The 17500-nt window shown below is 49.6% G+C and overlaps 1 protein-coding gene across 6 annotated transcripts in view; it reads right to left on the bottom strand.

Moving 5' to 3' along the window:
- The window catches only part of LOC126575277 (potassium voltage-gated channel protein Shal), an 80284-nt gene that overhangs the window by 32344 nt on the left and 30440 nt on the right, over nucleotides 1-17500 (bottom strand). For all 6 annotated transcript variants that reach the window (XM_050235898.1, XM_050235896.1, XM_050235897.1 and 3 more), the window contains exon 4: nucleotides 12089-12179. The gene's annotated coding sequence lies outside the window, so the exon portion shown is untranslated. The remainder of the gene's footprint in view (nucleotides 1-12088; nucleotides 12180-17500) is intronic.

Below are 17500 nucleotides of genomic sequence, written 5' to 3'. Positions count from 1 at the left end.
AACGAAACAAGCCAGGTGTGCAGAATCCTTCCGAATCCTTTTTCCGAACCCATTTTCCGGTCCAGAGCACGTTCGATTGGCGCGTGGACTATCGCACAAACACACGTGTGCGTATCAGGTCGAGCAATTAAAAATGGTTTCCCTGATTGGCAATGGCTTATCGTTCACTCTCGTAAGGTATGTACCACGATTTGTCGCGTCAACAGAAAAACGAACACCGGGGGGGGGGGGGGGACTTTGTGTCCACCGCTCAGCCCCCGAAAGAAGAGTTTATAAAAAGGATCATTTAGCGAAGCGAATAATGGTGAAATGATCGCGGCCACCCATTTGGGGAGAAACGTGAATAACTCACTCACTGACACAATGATTGATTCGCCTTGGAATACCTTTACTACGCGGCCACATCCCTCGCCACCGGAAACGTCAGGAAATGGTCCCCAGACTTGCGGTTTGTTGGGACCCCGTTCCAAGTTTCCGGGATCCGTCAATCGCAAACCGACCGAACCGTGTGGTGTGCAAGAGAAACATTTCGAAAGACGAAGCCGGAACAGCTTTCTTCATAAATCAAAACTGCGAATCCTTTTTGATTTATTTGATCCTTTCTGGGGGGGGCGCGCCCGCTTGGCGAGGTTGCGGAAAGTTTTACAAAGGAAACTCCCCGGGAACAGCAACCCCAGAAACGGTACAGGACGGAGGGCACATAACTGGCCTGTCATCGAAAAGACATCGGCAGCGGACCGCCTCGATCCCTTGCCAGATGCTGACTGAGATTGCCTTCAAACGAGAATCTAATTCAAGAATGGACGCAATGAGCTTCCAAGGCACCCCAGTGAGGTCCATATGGGCAACCGTCTCAAAACCTGTTCGCAATGAGACCACAAATGAGGACACAAGCAGCACCGTCGACAATTGAGTGCCATGTACGCGCCATACAGAAGGTGAACAGCATGGCGGGCATAAATTAGCAGCAGAGACCAAGGACTGGCAAATGCAGCCACGGACCTCGTTCCTATTGTTCCTATATAAAGACCTAGACTCCCATTTTGTTTGCTATTACACTACACTGCATCGGCGCACTGGCTAGCTGGTCAAATGCACTCCGGCATTCCGTACATGAATGCATTCCCTTGCGCATTCCTTTTGGCCTTTCAGCGTTCTCACCAACCAATCGCTTACCAAGGCAATCGTGCTGTTGTGCAGTTGCTTCGCTTCATGCACTGTAGTGGAAGGCGCATAAATTATAACTGGATCATTTAGTGCGGCCCCCAGCTCCTGTGGATCTGCGAAGGACAGAACGTTGCGTGGCCTATAGCACCGTCGTCGTCGCCGTCGCCCCCGGGAAACACTGCACTCGAGTGCAATCCAAAATTTAATTAGAAAAGTCCTTAGGAGAAGAAGAAGAAGGAAAAGAAGGTGATGGTGTGGTGGTTGATTTTTGGCACAGAACATGAACCAAGAACCAGGAAGCCGCACGAATCGCGAACGGCAAACAGTCGTAAAAAGAATGGCAATAAAATGGCGTCCGATGGCGGTGGTGTCCAGTAACGCTTGTTGACAGCCGTTTGCTGGGCTCGGGCTCGCGCTCCCGTTCCGGATGTGCGGAATGGCCATAAAGTGGACGATAAATTGGTTATGAGTTTGATTGGTGCGCGAGGAGGATGCCCCCTCTTGGTCGGTGGCTTGGCACTCGGCTCAGCTCAGGGTGGTGGTGATCAAATCTGCTTGAGGCGGCCGGGGGGGGGGGGAAGGTGGCGGCATTTTTACGATGCACTAAATTCTGGGGGCGCGAACCAGCCTGCCAAGTGACCCATCGGGCAGCTAAAAAAGATAATTAAACGTCTTCTCGTCTCCTGCGTCCGTCGGTCAGCGCCAAAGCGCCGGGTTTTCACGGTATCCGAGCTTCTTGTTTGCACTCGGGGTGGTGTTGGCGGTGACAGTAGCAGTTGTGAGACGGGACACAATAAACCATTATAGGACATTCCTGTAATGTCCTGCCGTGGTTGAGCAGGCCATTGGAATGCCGGATACGGTTAGCAATGCCGCTATCGCTTCTTTAGCAAATGGCCGCGAACAAGATCTGGTTGCACATTTCTCCTTTCCACAGGGCCGGCTTGGATCAATCATCCGTCATTAATTTAACACAACAATGGTGGTTTATTGCTCCAATTGATGATAGAATCTCGATCGGAATGCCGATCGGTCGGTGTATTATGAGGCTCTAGACGTGTAATCGTTTGAAGGATTGGCAAATCCATTTCTAAGAGGGCAAAAACTGAGATTAACAACGAGCTAGCGAAGCAGCAAAATAAAAATGAATAATCCACTAAGTTGTTAAAAAAGAATTAAATAGAAAAAAACATGAAAAACTTGTTCGACATTCTGGAAAAGATGGCACAATTCTTGTAATCGAAATTCATCACTAGGAATTGGCCGCAATTAGAACAACAGTTTGGTTTTCTATATAAAATCAAAAACGAAAAAATAGGTTTTGATGCCATGGAAACGAAAACGAAATCTACATTTCATTTCAGTCGGCTAACTATAGATCAATAGGAACAGCAATGTTTACGGCACTTATCAAATAATTTTCTAGCAGTGATATAATAAGAGAGAAGAATTGCAATGTAACCAAATCGCAACAAACTTACTTCACCAATACTCGAACGCAATGCAATAAAATGTCATTTTATCAGTTTTTAGCCTTTTATGCGTTGATTGAAAATGTACTCCTACTCTCGCATGGCACTCCAATCGGTCTATCTGTGTCACACGGTAACGCAATCAAGCATCCATCACTGGAAAACGGATATTGTTCTACCGACCACGCTTGCCTGTAAACGTCGTTCGCAACCCAAAATGATAACAAAGATTCAATCCAAAGCGAAACGGCTTGACTCATTCAATTTATCCGCCAGGCACTCGCACACATAACACGACACAAGGCCAGCACAGAAACACGCACTCGCACCCACGATGTAATTAAAACCGGAATAGTTTGCTTTTCCAACATTCCATAAACCGGTGCGGGATGTGAGATGGGAAGCGAGAGAAGCAGTCGATGATGATGATGAGCGGGATGCGAGATGGGGATGCTGCGTACAGAATGTTATAAAAACATTTCTCTCCCTTCCTATCGTCTCCTCCATCCCAAAAAACGGGAACAATGTTCTGGTGCACATTGGTCGTGAGTAACGGTCGACGAAACAACACGATCGACGATCGCCGGCGGAGTAACGGGCGCGGACGTGCTGACCACAGCGCGGGTACGTGAGCGGCTTGGGCAATTGGGACAAAGTCTTTCCTGGCCCGGGCCCGGGTCCTGGCCATTTGGTCGCGGTTCGCGGTCGTGCGGAAAAACACAAATCCCGAGACCGAGCTCGGTTGACCGGTTGGCGGACCGGAGGAACGGTTGCTTGACGCGGTATCGCCTTGATGTCGTCGCCCGGTCTGCGTCGTGTCGGTTTTAGTTACCGAGCGTATGTGCCGGTGTATGTGAGTGTTTGTCCGAGCTACTCCACGCACGATGTGACCGAATGTGTTTGTCCAAAGTGTACGTGACAGGAGTGCGCCAGTAGGGTGCGCCCGTTCTACCCTCAGTGAGGGTTGTCCAGCGAGCTGCTCGGCGTTTATTTTGCTTCACGACACATGGGCAAATGTTTTCACGGCTACGTTTTCACGCACCACCGGCCAGTATCGTTTTGCCCGAAAGAAAAACGAAGATCGATAAACAAGTGGTTCGAGCGAACGAGCGAAAACATTCCGCATGTCGATGGACAACCGGTCGGCTCAGAGGTTTCTTGTCCATCGGAACGGATTCCCGTGGCCGTCATGCACCGTGTGAGAGGCTGTTGCTCCGTTTTGCGGTCGAATAGGAACACGATAGACCGCGATGAGGAGTCGCGATTCGCAATCGATCGCGACACCACGAACCGTGGTCGCGTTGTTGGGTGTCGCAGCTAACAGATGTCCACTGGCCACATTCAAAGAGAAGTCCATTTTCGAATTACGCCAACATGAACACCCTCGAACAGGTTCCAGGATCAATATTGTGTTGGGCGGCTGTTGTGGTTTTGTTGCGGCTGGACACCATCGAGTACCGAGAAAAGCGCAACACAGCGGGAGTAATTGCAAGGAAGATGAAGAAGCTGAAGGGAAGGAACAGCAACATGTTGGCAACCAACGTGTGGCCTGGCCGATGCTGGGTGCCGGGTGCTCGCCGGCCTATCTAGCGTCTCGGGACGGCTGGCGCAATGTAAACAAGGTAGTAAATTTGCATAATTCATCCCCAGTGCGTCGCGTAGACATCTGCTCCCGTACTACAAACATCAGGGTGCGCACACACAGAGAAAGGTCGAGCTGAACTGCGAGCACATGTGACCGTGTCTGGTGTGGAAGCGCAACGGGAAGCAATGCGAGCACGTTCCGATGTCTTAAGATGCATGGCCACGATAGCATCTTTACGTTAAGAACATTCGAAAAATGTTTGAAATAAAATTACTATCGTGGCCGAACATGATTAAGAGGAGGGAAACTTTCTTTATCGAAATTAGATGTAAACAACTGTTCGAATCCAGGTTCAAGGAATAATTCTATTATAGATTGATAAAAGTGGTTGTTAAAATCTCTTTAAGACCACAAAGCAAATACACTTTTTATTTCTATTAGCGGACTAGTTATGAGGTTGGCTTCAAAAACCTGTTGATATGTATGCATGTTGCTATCTTCAAAACAAAGTTGCTATCGTGGCCATGCACCTTTACAAGCGCGTACCGGACAACATGACAGGATGCCTTTGCTTACTGGCTGTTCCTCCACTTTATGCTTGCGAGGTGAGCTCACCATTGGCATTCAGCAGATCTTGGTTGTTGGTCCCGATCCACTGGATGGTGGTGAATGATTAATAAATGCCAGTATGAGTGTGTGCCAACAAGACAACCACACACCACCATCACCACCAGAGCCCTCTGTGTCTACTGAAAGTCAAAACTAATTTTCTAATAGCGCAAACAGCGTGCCGTGGCAAAGTGTATCCCCGTGGTGTGTCCTGGCACCCTTCTTGACCTCTGTGCAGCTCGAACACGGCTCGGATGCACGCTTATTGAAAGGAAACGCGCGCTACGGTCGCCACCGGTTGGGTGAATCCTTTTCACTCCATCACCACACGTGGCGTGGAGGGCTACCTGCGAGGTGGCGTGACAGTAAGTCATCTTACGCTAGCTGGTTGGCCGACTGGCTGGCGCAAAAAAGAGAAGAAAACACGCCTGAAATGATCTCTGGCCCACTGTTGGGTTGGGCGCTCTTCGCTTGTTCGTGACATGATTTGCGCGGTTGGTCGCTCGTCACGTCGTCGTCCGGACGGACGGACGGCCATGCCATGGATTGAATCGGCTGACCGACACGCTGCTGCGGACAATTTGCTGACATAATTAAATAGTTTCGCTCGAGATGAGTCATTTGGAAGATTTGGAATGGTGCACCCTGGGATGGGAGACCGAACTCGCCGTCGCCGTTTTGTGTCGTGAAAATGGTTACAAATGGCTCTCTAGTGAATGGCGTTGACGAAAGGCATTATTAGCGGGATCATTGTTCATCGGAGCGCAATTCACTTACGACGCTCCGCTTCTGTGCTCTATTCGGATCCGTTGAGGCCTGTTTTGAGTGAGTGTGAAATGGAAATGAGCTATTTTGATGCAAATGTTAAGCTGCAACAGGTTTACTCAAGGAGTTTTTTGTGAGAAACGGATTTGTGTGCCAGGATTTAGATAATTCTCAAAGCTTTAAAGCTGTCGTTAAATAAACAGATTTGAGTAGTAATTGGAGCAATAGCAATTCGTCTTTATTAAATTATTTTTCTACATAGACACGCTGCTACTTTAATACTATCCCGTTTAAAGTTTTAAATATTCTGCAAGAGCTCAAGTAAACCCTGCTTACGTTGCTAAGTGTTTCCTCTTTAGTTTTCCCTTTGAATATCTAAACAAACAGTAAGAGGAAGTGTCACTTTAGAAAAACAGTGCCTGAAGCCATCTATGCTAATGAGAAAACAATCAAATTCATCTCCTAGCGTAGGGCTCTGCTGTTTTCAATGCAACCGCTCCCTCATCAAATGGGAAATAAATTTATCAAAAAACGTTCTCGCGGGTCCCAAACTTATCTATGCTTCTTTTGTTTCTAGTCCCAGTGGTCTAACAAAAAAAGAAGCTTCATATCATCCACTGCAAACGCCAAACGCTCGCAAAAGCAATTTGTCAAAAATGATGCATCGTAAATCATTCCAGCTTCCTAGCTTCTTGCTTCACTCTCACCGGCACCGGACAGGAAGGAGAAATGTTCGGAAAAGCCACCTTATCCGCCTGGCTTCGGTTGCAGTGCGCCCATCAAAGCGGTCTCATCCGCCCAAAAACCCGACTTTCCTCGGGGTGGAAAATCCCGTTCCTGCGGTGCGAGGTGAGATTCTGTTTGTGTCTCGGTCCCTTGCTTTCATTCCCTCGCTTCAACAGAAATCAGCGCTCCACGGGTGCTTCTAATCAAGTGATTAAAGGGAACACACACCGGACCCCCGGTGAAAAGTATGATTAAAAAAGGACGGCCCCCAAAAACGGGCACCCGACTGCCGGTGGCTCTGGTGTTGGTGGACCACCGGTGGCCCAGCAACCTCGGTTATACGCAAAAACCACCCCGAATCCTGCTTGGTCTTTGCTGTTCACGGTTCCTTCGCTCGGTCGCTCGCTCGGCCGGTTGTTTGCTCGCTGGTTTGTGGCCACCAGCCTTTTCGATCGAAAGGCTTCTCGTCCCCGAAAGGGGTAACCCAGTGGAAGTTACAAACATCGTTCGCGAGAACGCGAAAAAGAAACGCGAAATTCACCAGCTACCTGGCGCCTCCATCGGTACCACGAAGACTGCGGTTCCCTCGGGGCGTACGCGGCTTTCGTCCGCGGTATAGCGTGACAACACGGGCCCCACGGTTGGTGTGGCGGTTGTCTGTCTTTCTCGCTCACGCGCTAGAGATGGTTAATGGATTTTTCACCAGCATTTCAGCAGCTACACGCAAAATTACCATAACGTGTTCATTTCGAATACCAACGCCAGCCAGTCACTCCTTCGGTCCCAGGTGCCGGTGAGGTGAGGTAAGGCTTTAGGGCGTGAGTTAATTCGCGGCAGCAGGAATGAGGTGCAGAGCAAAGAGACCCGCACCGCATGCCGCATGCTTTCGAGGCAGATAATTTAAATTGTCACTTCATCTACAGCCGGCAACTGAACGACTTCCTTACGCTGCGGTCCGTTTTTTGGTGCTAGGTCTCATGGCGTGACGTTTGGTGGTTGCGGGAACGGGGCTAAAAACTTTAAACTTTCGTCATCGCCACCGGCGTTAAGCGAGGGCAAGCGAGCGTATAGCGTAACACACCGTCGTCGCGGCACTAAATGGTAAAGTACTTTGCGCGTCGCAATCGTTGTCGGTGGCTTTCGCATTACCTTCAACGCTCGCTAAGGCGTTGTGGTGATCGCACGGTAGGGAAGGGCATCTGCGGCATCTTCGAGCTATTTCACGAAAAAGGGCTCGGGAGATGGAAATTAGGCTGGTCGGACCATGATAATAATTTCACTAAAACGAAACCACACCGTGCCGCGGGCGGGCGTGTGTTCCGTGTTGGTTTTTCGTTGCTCAACTTGGTCTCGAATTCTCGCTTCCACCGGAATGCGGAACGGCTCGGTGCAGGTGCGTATAGCATAGATGACAGTGTTGGCGGGAATTGCAAATTCCATTCGCTATCGAATAGTTTTGATCCACATAACTAAAGTTCACGAATCTTGGAATTGGTATGGTAGAGAGCGGTTTTAGCGTTTCTGGTTATAGTTACTATAAAACACTAGCTTTTTATTAAGCGAAAATGCAAAGTTACTTTGTTCTCGATCATTTACGATTTACAAGTTGATTATGTTGCTTAAAATCATTAGATTTACCACGTTGATTGAAGAGCGTTATTATGAGAGTTTCGATTTCCTTATGTTTGGTGGCATTTTGGTGTTCATAATAAGTTTATTTGTTTTATCAGCTTGTTGCTCCACAATCAACGTTTTCCACAATATTCTTAAGAAAGTACAGAAAAATGGAAAAAATGTTTATAAACCAAGTAGAAAATCATAATTCCTTCTAATGTTACTTCCTTCTGCAGCTTCGCTACTTCGGAACATAAGTCTATCAAACGTCTTCGATGGCCTTGGCTCGCTCATAATCCTGCGCAAGAAAGCACATCATCTTCCCATTCAATCTCACATCTCTTCTATATTCTGATGTTCGACAAGACAGCAAAAGAAACCTTCATCTTGGCTGCGTCACCTTGCGAACGATGCGGAATCAGCTGTCTCACCCTGGGCACCTGACTGTGGCCACCACCGAAACCAAGTGCTGCGCTGCGGTTGGTGCGATTGCGAGTCTGATCGGATCACATGTAGCAACGGCATGACGACCGATCGATCGAGCCAATCTCGGATGCTAAGGAGGCAAATTTATTCACTCACTTGATTAATTAGCTGTGGAATAATTGGATCGATAGCGTTCGTTTGATTTACTTCCAGTGCGGTCAGAGCGTTGCTGCTGCTGCTGCTGCTACTGCTGACTATCCCCTCCTGTGACCATCGGGCCAGCGGCGGCACTGGTGGCGTGGAAAGAAAATTCCGAAAAGTTTTCCTCCAATCCCTCGAGTGCCAATTGTGGCGACGGTGGCGGCGGTGACCGGATTGCGATTGAGTAACGATTGCGTTTGCGGTCTGCGGTACGGATCCACAAACCACCGCTGCTCGGTGCTCGGTACGCTCGGATCGGTGACGGGGGAGGGGGGAGTAGCAAGGACGAAAGGAGGGGGCCTAGCGTTAAGTTAACAGCGTGGCGCACGCTATCTTCCCTCGGCTGCGGCAGAATGGTTGGCTGTCACTCACTGGGCCTCTGGGTCCTCCCGATAATAATTCCCAGCTTTTTGTCGCCTCGCTCTCTCTCTCTCTCTCTCTCTCTCTCTCTCTCTCTCTCTCTCTCTCTCTATTTGTCTCGCACCTCGCCACCTCGCGCCGCATTGACGTATAATTAATTAGCATCGAGTCTGTGTCAGTTGTTTTGGAGGAAGGAGGGATTGGCGTTGGCGGCTCGGAAGTTGTACTGTCGCGGTCTTAGATTGGTGGCGACGCTAGAGACCTCTGTATTTGCTGGATAGCCAATTTCAGGCCAGGCGTTCCGGTCAAACGAAAACTACGTTCCAAATGAGAGGCAACTTTTGCTTCTCCTTGTGTATCGCTACGGCAAACAACTTGACCTCCCTCCCCCCTTGACTAGTAGATTGTTTCGAAATGTTTTCGGAAATTGAATTACGCGACCAATCTGAACCGGTGGTCCGAAATTATGCAGCTGCACAGAATTTTCGATGATTTCGAACCGACCGCTGAGGTCCAAAGACCCCCCCCAGCAGTTCAGCCACTTGTTCATCATCTCCATAATCGACCCGCGTGCCGTCGAAGTTATCGAGGGTTCGTTCGGTGGCATCGACGATGGTGGTCCCACAATAATTCATCTCTCCAAAAAAAAAACACACCTTCGCACCCGCATTACCCCCGGGAGGGGAGGAACACCGTATATCCGTTGTGGCCCGGTCCGCACGGCAAACTTTCCAACTTAATCCCAATCCAATCATGAAAATACTTCTTTATGTTGTGCTGCTCGTTTCCCTTCAATTGAACCGGCCGCTGCCTGGTGACCGGAATTCGATTTCATAGACGCCGAAGTGTATGCGTGAGTGTGCGTAGTACGTCCCTCGGTCAGCCTTCGGAAGAACCGTGCTCAAGTGTAAGGGTCAAGTGTAGATGTCTAAAAATTGTTGGCCATAAATTAGACTTTGGTCCGGAGCGGTTCGATGCCCCCAAAACCGTCCTACAAATTCGATGGACGCAGGACTGCAAATTGTGCGATAACCTTCGGCTCACCCTTAGGCCACCGGGGAACGGAAAGACGGTTGATTGTGAGGCTTGACCTCCGTTCCGTTCTCCGTAAAACTCCTCTGCCCTCCGGGCGAGGCAAAAGGATTAAAACCGGACCGGTCGTCTTGCCGGTCGGCCGTCGATAACACGGTATTGTGCGGTGCGTAGAATTACCGGAGAAGTGCTTGTAGTGCAAGGTGTTCCAGGGTCGATATTGATAAGTCGCTCCAGTAGTCTTCGTCTCACCGAAGGAAAGAAAGCTGCTTGACGACTTTTTGGATTTGCTCGCTTGCCAATCTGGCTCAATCGACCTCAACTTGCAAGCTCATACTTGACACGCGAACCAACGCGGTAAGCAAGTGCCCGGCCCAATTGTATCGCGCACAAGAAAGGTAACGACGACGACGACATCACCCATCTCGGGTTCAAGTTTGATGACTTGGAATAAATCATGTCGCGCGTTCGAGTCAGAGGACGGCCCAGAACAGCGCGTTTCGGCTGTTCAATCATGTCCGCAGCGCAGATTATATACCATTTCCATTAGTCAGCACTTTGCAGCTGTTGCGTGATGCGGGCACCCAGGCGGGGATCTGCCAGGAACTTGGGATGCTCGGCAATTTCTAGTCTTCCCCCCCGGGGGAGCCGGTCTTGACTGACAGCATGGAATGCATGATTTGATGGCGATACACAGCACAAACCGGGGAAGAGGAATGACAGGATGAAAAAAGCGGGAACCATTTTGACCCATTTTGTGACAAATTTCTGGGTTTTTCGTCAGCGTCGGTTCCAAGTTTCGACTCGACGAGCGCCTCGAGCGTTTTTCCCCCAAATTCGAGGCCCCCTGCCACTGAGCTCGGTGAATCGACGGATTTCTTTGGATTTAAACATCGTTACATCCGTCCAATTTGGCCGTTTAGATGGAGTTGCAGAAGAAACAGGAGGACGTGGACATGAGGCATGAGTTGTCCAGAATGGATGGACGCAAACCGGAATCCATCTGAGCTTCGAGCAGGAGAACAAACACCGGACCTGGGCTTGTCCTGAATGTGTCCTGTAACGGAAAACATTCTCTTACTTCAACTGCGACGTCGAATGCTGTAAACGATGGTGTCCACGTCTACGTTCTACACTGTGAAAGGCGGGTACTACCGTCGGAAGTAGTTAGTTGACTCGCCCAACACGAAACCATGCCAGAGGGAACCAGCTGGCACATGAATAGTGAACGACGAATTCTCGTTCCTTTCACTTCCCTTTTTTGCTTTCCACTCTTCTTCTTGAGGGCAACGGAAACGGTGCAGCAGCTAAAGAAAGAGAGAAGAACGACGAGCGAAATAAGTTGAGGCGAGGATAGTTTGGTTCTTTCCAGGGAGAAAAAAACGGCAAAACCCTGAAAACATTCTATCTTTACTTTCGCACTTGAATGCTCCTTCAAGCAAGATATGGCTTTGAAGGCATCGTTCTCGTGTTCCCTTCTAGGATTTTGCACCAACTGCACACCCCAAAAGTTTGTCTCCAACAAGTCTGAGAATAATGAATCCTCATTAAATTGGTCGGTCTTGCTTGAAGGGAAAATAGCGAAAAGTTTTCCATTGGAGAATTGCATAAGTAGAGTATTCTAATGCCGAGAATCCTTGTAGCACAGTTCTTCACTTGAAGGGTATTACTACGAAAGTTATATTTTGCTTGATTTATTTTTCCTGTTTTGTCCCTTTTCTCTATTAACTGTTCCCTTCCATCAACTCTCGTAAAAAAACACTTCATCTAGTAGCACTTTACAAAATCATCATGATGCGACCCGTTTCAAGGCGACCGCTAGCTTCAATCTTTCGCTTCGTTTACTCGATTTGGATAAAAATTTTATTTCACCGTCTATCGACCACCAGGGAAGCGCTTGAAGAAATGCGCTATCAACTATCCATCAACGGCAGCTACAGAACCTTTCGTATCAATTCACCCCGAAGGATGGCAACCGCTCCGTAATTGCTATCAATAAAAGTGTTCTAGCATGACGGACGGATCTTGCAACACATCGGCAGCAACAGTGTCGGAGATAGAGAGCGAGAGACAAAATGTGAAAAAAAAGTACATCAAAACAAAACCGAGGGCCACAAACCGCTGCACTTACCTCGTATCTCGTGTTCTCGTTCTCGTGGTGGTGCTGCTGGTGATGCTAACGACGTCACTTCATCCTAGAAGACGCAAACCGAGGAGCTTATCTGCAACAACAAACAGCGAGCAAAAAAAGGGAGAGTGCGGATAAGAAAAATGTTATTACGAAGCCCCTCGGTCGGCTGCCTCGGTTGGTGACACCTCTACGATACCTAGCATCACCCGATAGGCGAACCGGCAAGTCAAAGAAACAAAGAACGGGGAAAACCCCGGAAGGACGCGCGGATTGTCGCGTCCTCCGCCAAACCATTCGTCAACATTCTGTTGATTCTGGGCTCCTTAGCGCAAGGGCAACCGGGAGTGCTTAGGAGAAGAAGGAGGAATCCCTCCCCAACCAACTAATCCCTTTTCTGTGGGCTTCGTGGTGCGCGTTGACAGTTGTGGTGCAACGAAAGGAGCTTCTGGCGCCCGAACCCGAAAACCGATACCCCGAGTCCAGGGCCAGCAAGAAGACAAATGACACAAGCTTTCGTCAGCGCTCGATGATAAAGTAGAACGTAAGGGGAAGCGAGAGAGAGAGAGGTACATTCCTCCGCCACCATACATTGTCCTTTGTCCTTGCTGTCCTAGGATTCCACTTGCCTGGATTTGATTACGAATGTGCCATGCGAAGGACGAATCTGCCGGAGCAATCTTGCTCGATTCGCGAGCTTGGCAGCAGCACACTGGCAGCATTCCACATTCCACTCGCTCGCCACGCTCTAGGTAGCGAAATGGTACTTCATGGCCGTGGCTCGTGTATTTGTGTGTGCGCGCTGTGCGATAAATGAGGATTTTCCTTCGGAACGTCAGTTGACCGGCGACGTCGTCGCAATGCCGAGATTGATGGGCGAACCAAAAGAAGTGACCAGCAAAGTGTCGGTTGGACACGATTGTAGAGAGCCAAAGTCGTCGAGTGGCGTCGAGCGGAGAGTGTGGAGTGTGAGAAAAACAAATATTTTTTCCCAAAACAGTTGCTCCGTCCTTCCACCGCTCCGTCTCGCGTCGCACGCGTCGCGTCGAAAGTCATGAATCATGCAGCAACAGTTTCTAGTGTTTCCGACGTGCGCTACGGGATGAAAATGAAAAAGAAAGAAACATTCATCCACAACAGCAATTTGCTGTTCCCGCAACACAACAACAACGTTTCGTTCTGCTATCCCGTTCAAATATTACATTTTCTAGCGCTCAAGGGAAGCAAGATACGAACCCTTGGGTGGAAAACGAATTTACAGAAAAGCGTGCTTTTTGGCAACGCAACCGACAGTCCCTGGGTGTGGTTCTGTCGCACACCAAAAGAGGATCAAACCGAAAGTTCTCTCGTCTTTTACTCCACTATCAGCTGCGCCTTTCAGTTGCTCCACTATCAGTCGGCAATGCGCCGCAACAGTCAAAGCGTTCTAGAAGGCTCACGATGTGCACGAACAACCACACAGCACGGGCAAACAGAGAAAGAGAAAGATAGCGCGAACCAAAAAGGGAAGGAAAGGGGGCTTTTGGTAATGAAATCCGCTTACGCGAAGAGCTCAACGAACCGGGGTCCAAACCGCAACCGCGCGAGCTTCAGCTTCTAATTTCATCGCCATTTTCGTGCAATCCGGAGCGAGCGAGCGGGCGAGCGATGTGTCATTGGATCGCTGGCTTGTGCGGATCTCTTATCGAGGTGCTCCAAATGGTGGTAATGGGGTGGTGGTGGAGGACATTAAACGCTCGTACACTCCCACACGAACAACGACCGAGGACGCGCATTAAAGCCAGCAAAGCCAAAGTCAAACGTCAGGACCGCGACCACCATAGCCACAGCACACGTCGTCGTCACGAGCTGGTGAATATTCACCTTTCACGTTTCCGCACACAACCACACAAACGTAGAGGGACCTGGTTGAACGGTGTATCCCCTTTGGGACGCGCACGATCCCCTGGAATCCCATGACCGTGCGTCACTTGAGCTAGCACGACCTCGACGTCCTTTATTGACACATACACCCCTGAGGGAGAGCCCCTTGCCTTTTTTCCCCGAGATGTGTCCCCGGGAATCGTTGCTCAGGCGAATGGCCTTTTGGGTTTCCGATTCGCGAACCACGGAAACAGTGGATCGACCTCCAGTGCCAGGTCCCAGGACTCGCTTGTGAGCGAATTACGTGCGAAGATGGTACGCAATCGGAGGAAAGTCCCTCAGGGAGGAGAGGACAACAGTGCGCCGTGTGTAACATTCGTACCGATCCACCTCAATGGCCTCTCTCTCTCTCTCTTTCTGTTGCGAGATACAATTACAATCGAAGGGTTCAGAAGAGCTTAAGCGAGCTCGAAAGCGATAGTTCCAATTATTTGGAATATTTTGAGAAGCTTTCTTCCAAAATCAATTTACCGAAATGTGTTATCATAGATCGCTGCAGGAACGCTAATGCTTGGAACGAAATGGCCAAAGCGAGAGACCAAAAAAGAGAGAGCTGCACTCTATACACTGCACACTATCCACGGAAAAGCCAGTGAAGTTGCCGAGCTCGTTGCTCGAGTTGCCTCAGCTATAATTCTGTTTGAAGAAGTGACCAAACAACAATCGAATGCGGAATGCTTTTTTGGCAGGATTTTTGACAGTTACCCCAAGCAAAGAGTGGCCACCGAGCAAGGATAAAGTGAGATCGACACAAAAGGACCGTTTCTTTTTTTTTTTTTTGAATAATATTCAAACACAACATGCATATCGATGCGCAGCGACTCTGCGTTTCCACTCTGCAAATGCAAATCATACAATCCAGCGCGTGCTTCGGTTCCAAAGTGATGTGGCCGTGAGTTTGTGTACACACCGTACGGGGGTCCCGTTTGGTCCCTAGCGCCTCTCTTGGGAGTCGCCTTTTGAAAACCAACAAACGGCAGCCACGCCACGTAGGCACCATAACTATGAATGTCAACGGATACGAACGAACGAACGGCTTGCCACAGATTGACGTCACAGTCACGATGGCGTTAATTGAGTTTCGTCAACATTCAACACCAACACACCCTGCTGCTTGGTCCCTGCGTCGTCACGCTGATGCGGATATGTTTTTTTGAAAATATCTCCACCCCACAAGCTCTCGCATTCATCTCCACGCATCAATATTCGATTTGAAGGCCCAAGTTGTTTTGGAACGGGATTTCGTATTTTTTTTCCGGAAGTGCAGCATAGGAACGAGGAAAACTCGGGAAAACCCATCCTCGAGCTCGTAGTGACTCCAAACACAAACGTCCAAACGAAAACCATCGAAGGGTAATGTCGATTAGAAATTGAAAACCGACTCGGAGTGACGCGCGCGCGCCCCTTTTGCGCTCTCGACTGTCACTGTCCGTCTCTGCGGGTCAAATAATGCTGGAAAAATAAAATTCCCATAAGGCACGAACATGGGGCTTCTGTTGGACCAACGGGATGACAAATGCACACAAGCGCAATGATTGTACTCCGGATGGCGGATGGAATGGCGAACGCTCGACGGATGTGTCGCGTGATGATAGCAAGATACTCCCTTTCGTGCCATGTGGTTGCCAATTTGGTTGTGCAAACGCTCGGTTGCATGGTTCAATTCACGAATTGCACAGCTGTGCGCATCCATCGCCAATGCACACGCCATGCAGCTGTCGACGCCGTGCCATGCGATGCGTTGCACGTGGTGCCCCGAACTGTCACTGTACTGCTGACTCGGACGGTCGTTTACAGCAGCAATTTCGTCGAGTCTCCTAACGACGTACCACGGGAATGTGCGGGATCCACGGGGAGTTGTGCCACGTCAGCGACAGGCCGCTGACAGCTTGCACCATTCCGCGGCCAATTCGGACCAGGAAATGGATCAATCAGAACGAGAGAAGCTGTTTCTGATCAGACCACACCGATTGGCCGCGATGCCAGGAATGGTGTGGTGCCAAAAAATCCGCGGTTTTTTGTCCGCCTCTTTTTGCCCAGTCAGCCAATGTGACTGTTCCCGGGGAGGGACTGAGGGCTGATGATGGATTGCAGCACCAAGCACGATCACACCGCACCGTACCTTCCCACTCTCTCCCTGCCCTTTTTTACTGCCTGTTTGATAATTAAACATCAAATGAATAGTTTGGTTGTCCGGACGGTGCTGCACCAACTAATGAACGAATGCTCCGGTTGTGGTGACATGTACGACGTGCTGGCCAGAAACCGGACCACACGGTCCAGGCGGCTCTCCTGAGATGCGACCGCTTTTGCAGCTAATTGCAGCGCAAGTCCGCGCGAGGATTTCATTTGACTTTTTTTGCTCCCTTTTGGCTTCAATCTAACGGACCAACCTCCCCACGGGAGGGAAGGACTAAGATGAATTATGTGGGACACACTGTCGCCACGGCCAGCGGTTTGCAGTACTCGCTGATTGCCGTCATGTACGTGATGTGGTGATGTGATTTTACAATTTCGACGTTTTGCTCGCAAAAAGAGGAGCGCCGACACACATATACGCTGCTCGAGGATGTCAAGTGCCCGGGGGTCGGGCTATTCCGGATTGGTCGGCCGGGACCGGGATTGGCGGCCAAAAATTAAGATTCAAAATCCATCTCGTCACGCGAGCGTGTCGCGTGCTTGAGGGCTGAGGACACCATCAGTACTGCGAGGAGCGCATCGCGCACGCTGCAGTTGATTTATCGAAAACCGGAGAGCAGCACTCGAAGTGAGTGAGTGTCCGAACCCCTTGGGAGAGGGAGGAGAGTGGAGGGAATTATAACTTATGGCCGATGATTTATTGCTGCAGTTAGACATTGGCTTTGCTGCTGCTGCATCTGTCGTTTGCTTTTGGCCAATCGTAGAGAGAGAGAGAGGACACACTGTTGCACTAGTGCGGAACATGAAGCAGAAGCGAAGGAATTAGATCACGTACGAATTCGGTTCGCTGTGTCCCCGAACGGAACGGGTGTCAGATGCTGTGCATTTATAATATTTTCTGCACCAGCAGCAGCAGTAGCAGCAGCAGCCGGGGTGAACCGGTCCACATTGGTCCCACATTGCCACGGCACCAGCCAGCGTCCCGAAGTGACAAATTAGAGAATCGAGATGAGAAGCGAAAAGTGCAGGCCCCAGGGGTTTCGCATTCGGCACCATTTGCGTCCGGTCACGATCGGTGGCAGCTGGGTTGCGCCGCGCTTCAATCGATCCGTTAAAAATAGTGGAAAATTAAAAATACATTGCTGTCATGTGTGTTTTTTGACATAGTGCTACGTATAGGCGTGCAGTTGATAAAGGGGATTGGTTGGAAGCGCTATGAAGTATGTTTAATGTATTAGATTGCGCTGTTTTAATCACGCAATGTTGGTCGCTTTGGCGCTTGTTTTGTAACGAAGTGATAGAGATAGAGCAACAAACGATCAACCTGTTCAACAGTCATGATACTGATCGAAA

The sequence above is a fragment of the Anopheles aquasalis genome, chromosome 3, assembly GCF_943734665.1.
Source record: "Anopheles aquasalis chromosome 3, idAnoAquaMG_Q_19, whole genome shotgun sequence".
In the NCBI taxonomy this organism is placed as follows: domain Eukaryota; kingdom Metazoa; phylum Arthropoda; class Insecta; order Diptera; family Culicidae; genus Anopheles; species Anopheles aquasalis.
This window is presented reverse-complemented; position numbering and strand designations above follow the sequence as displayed.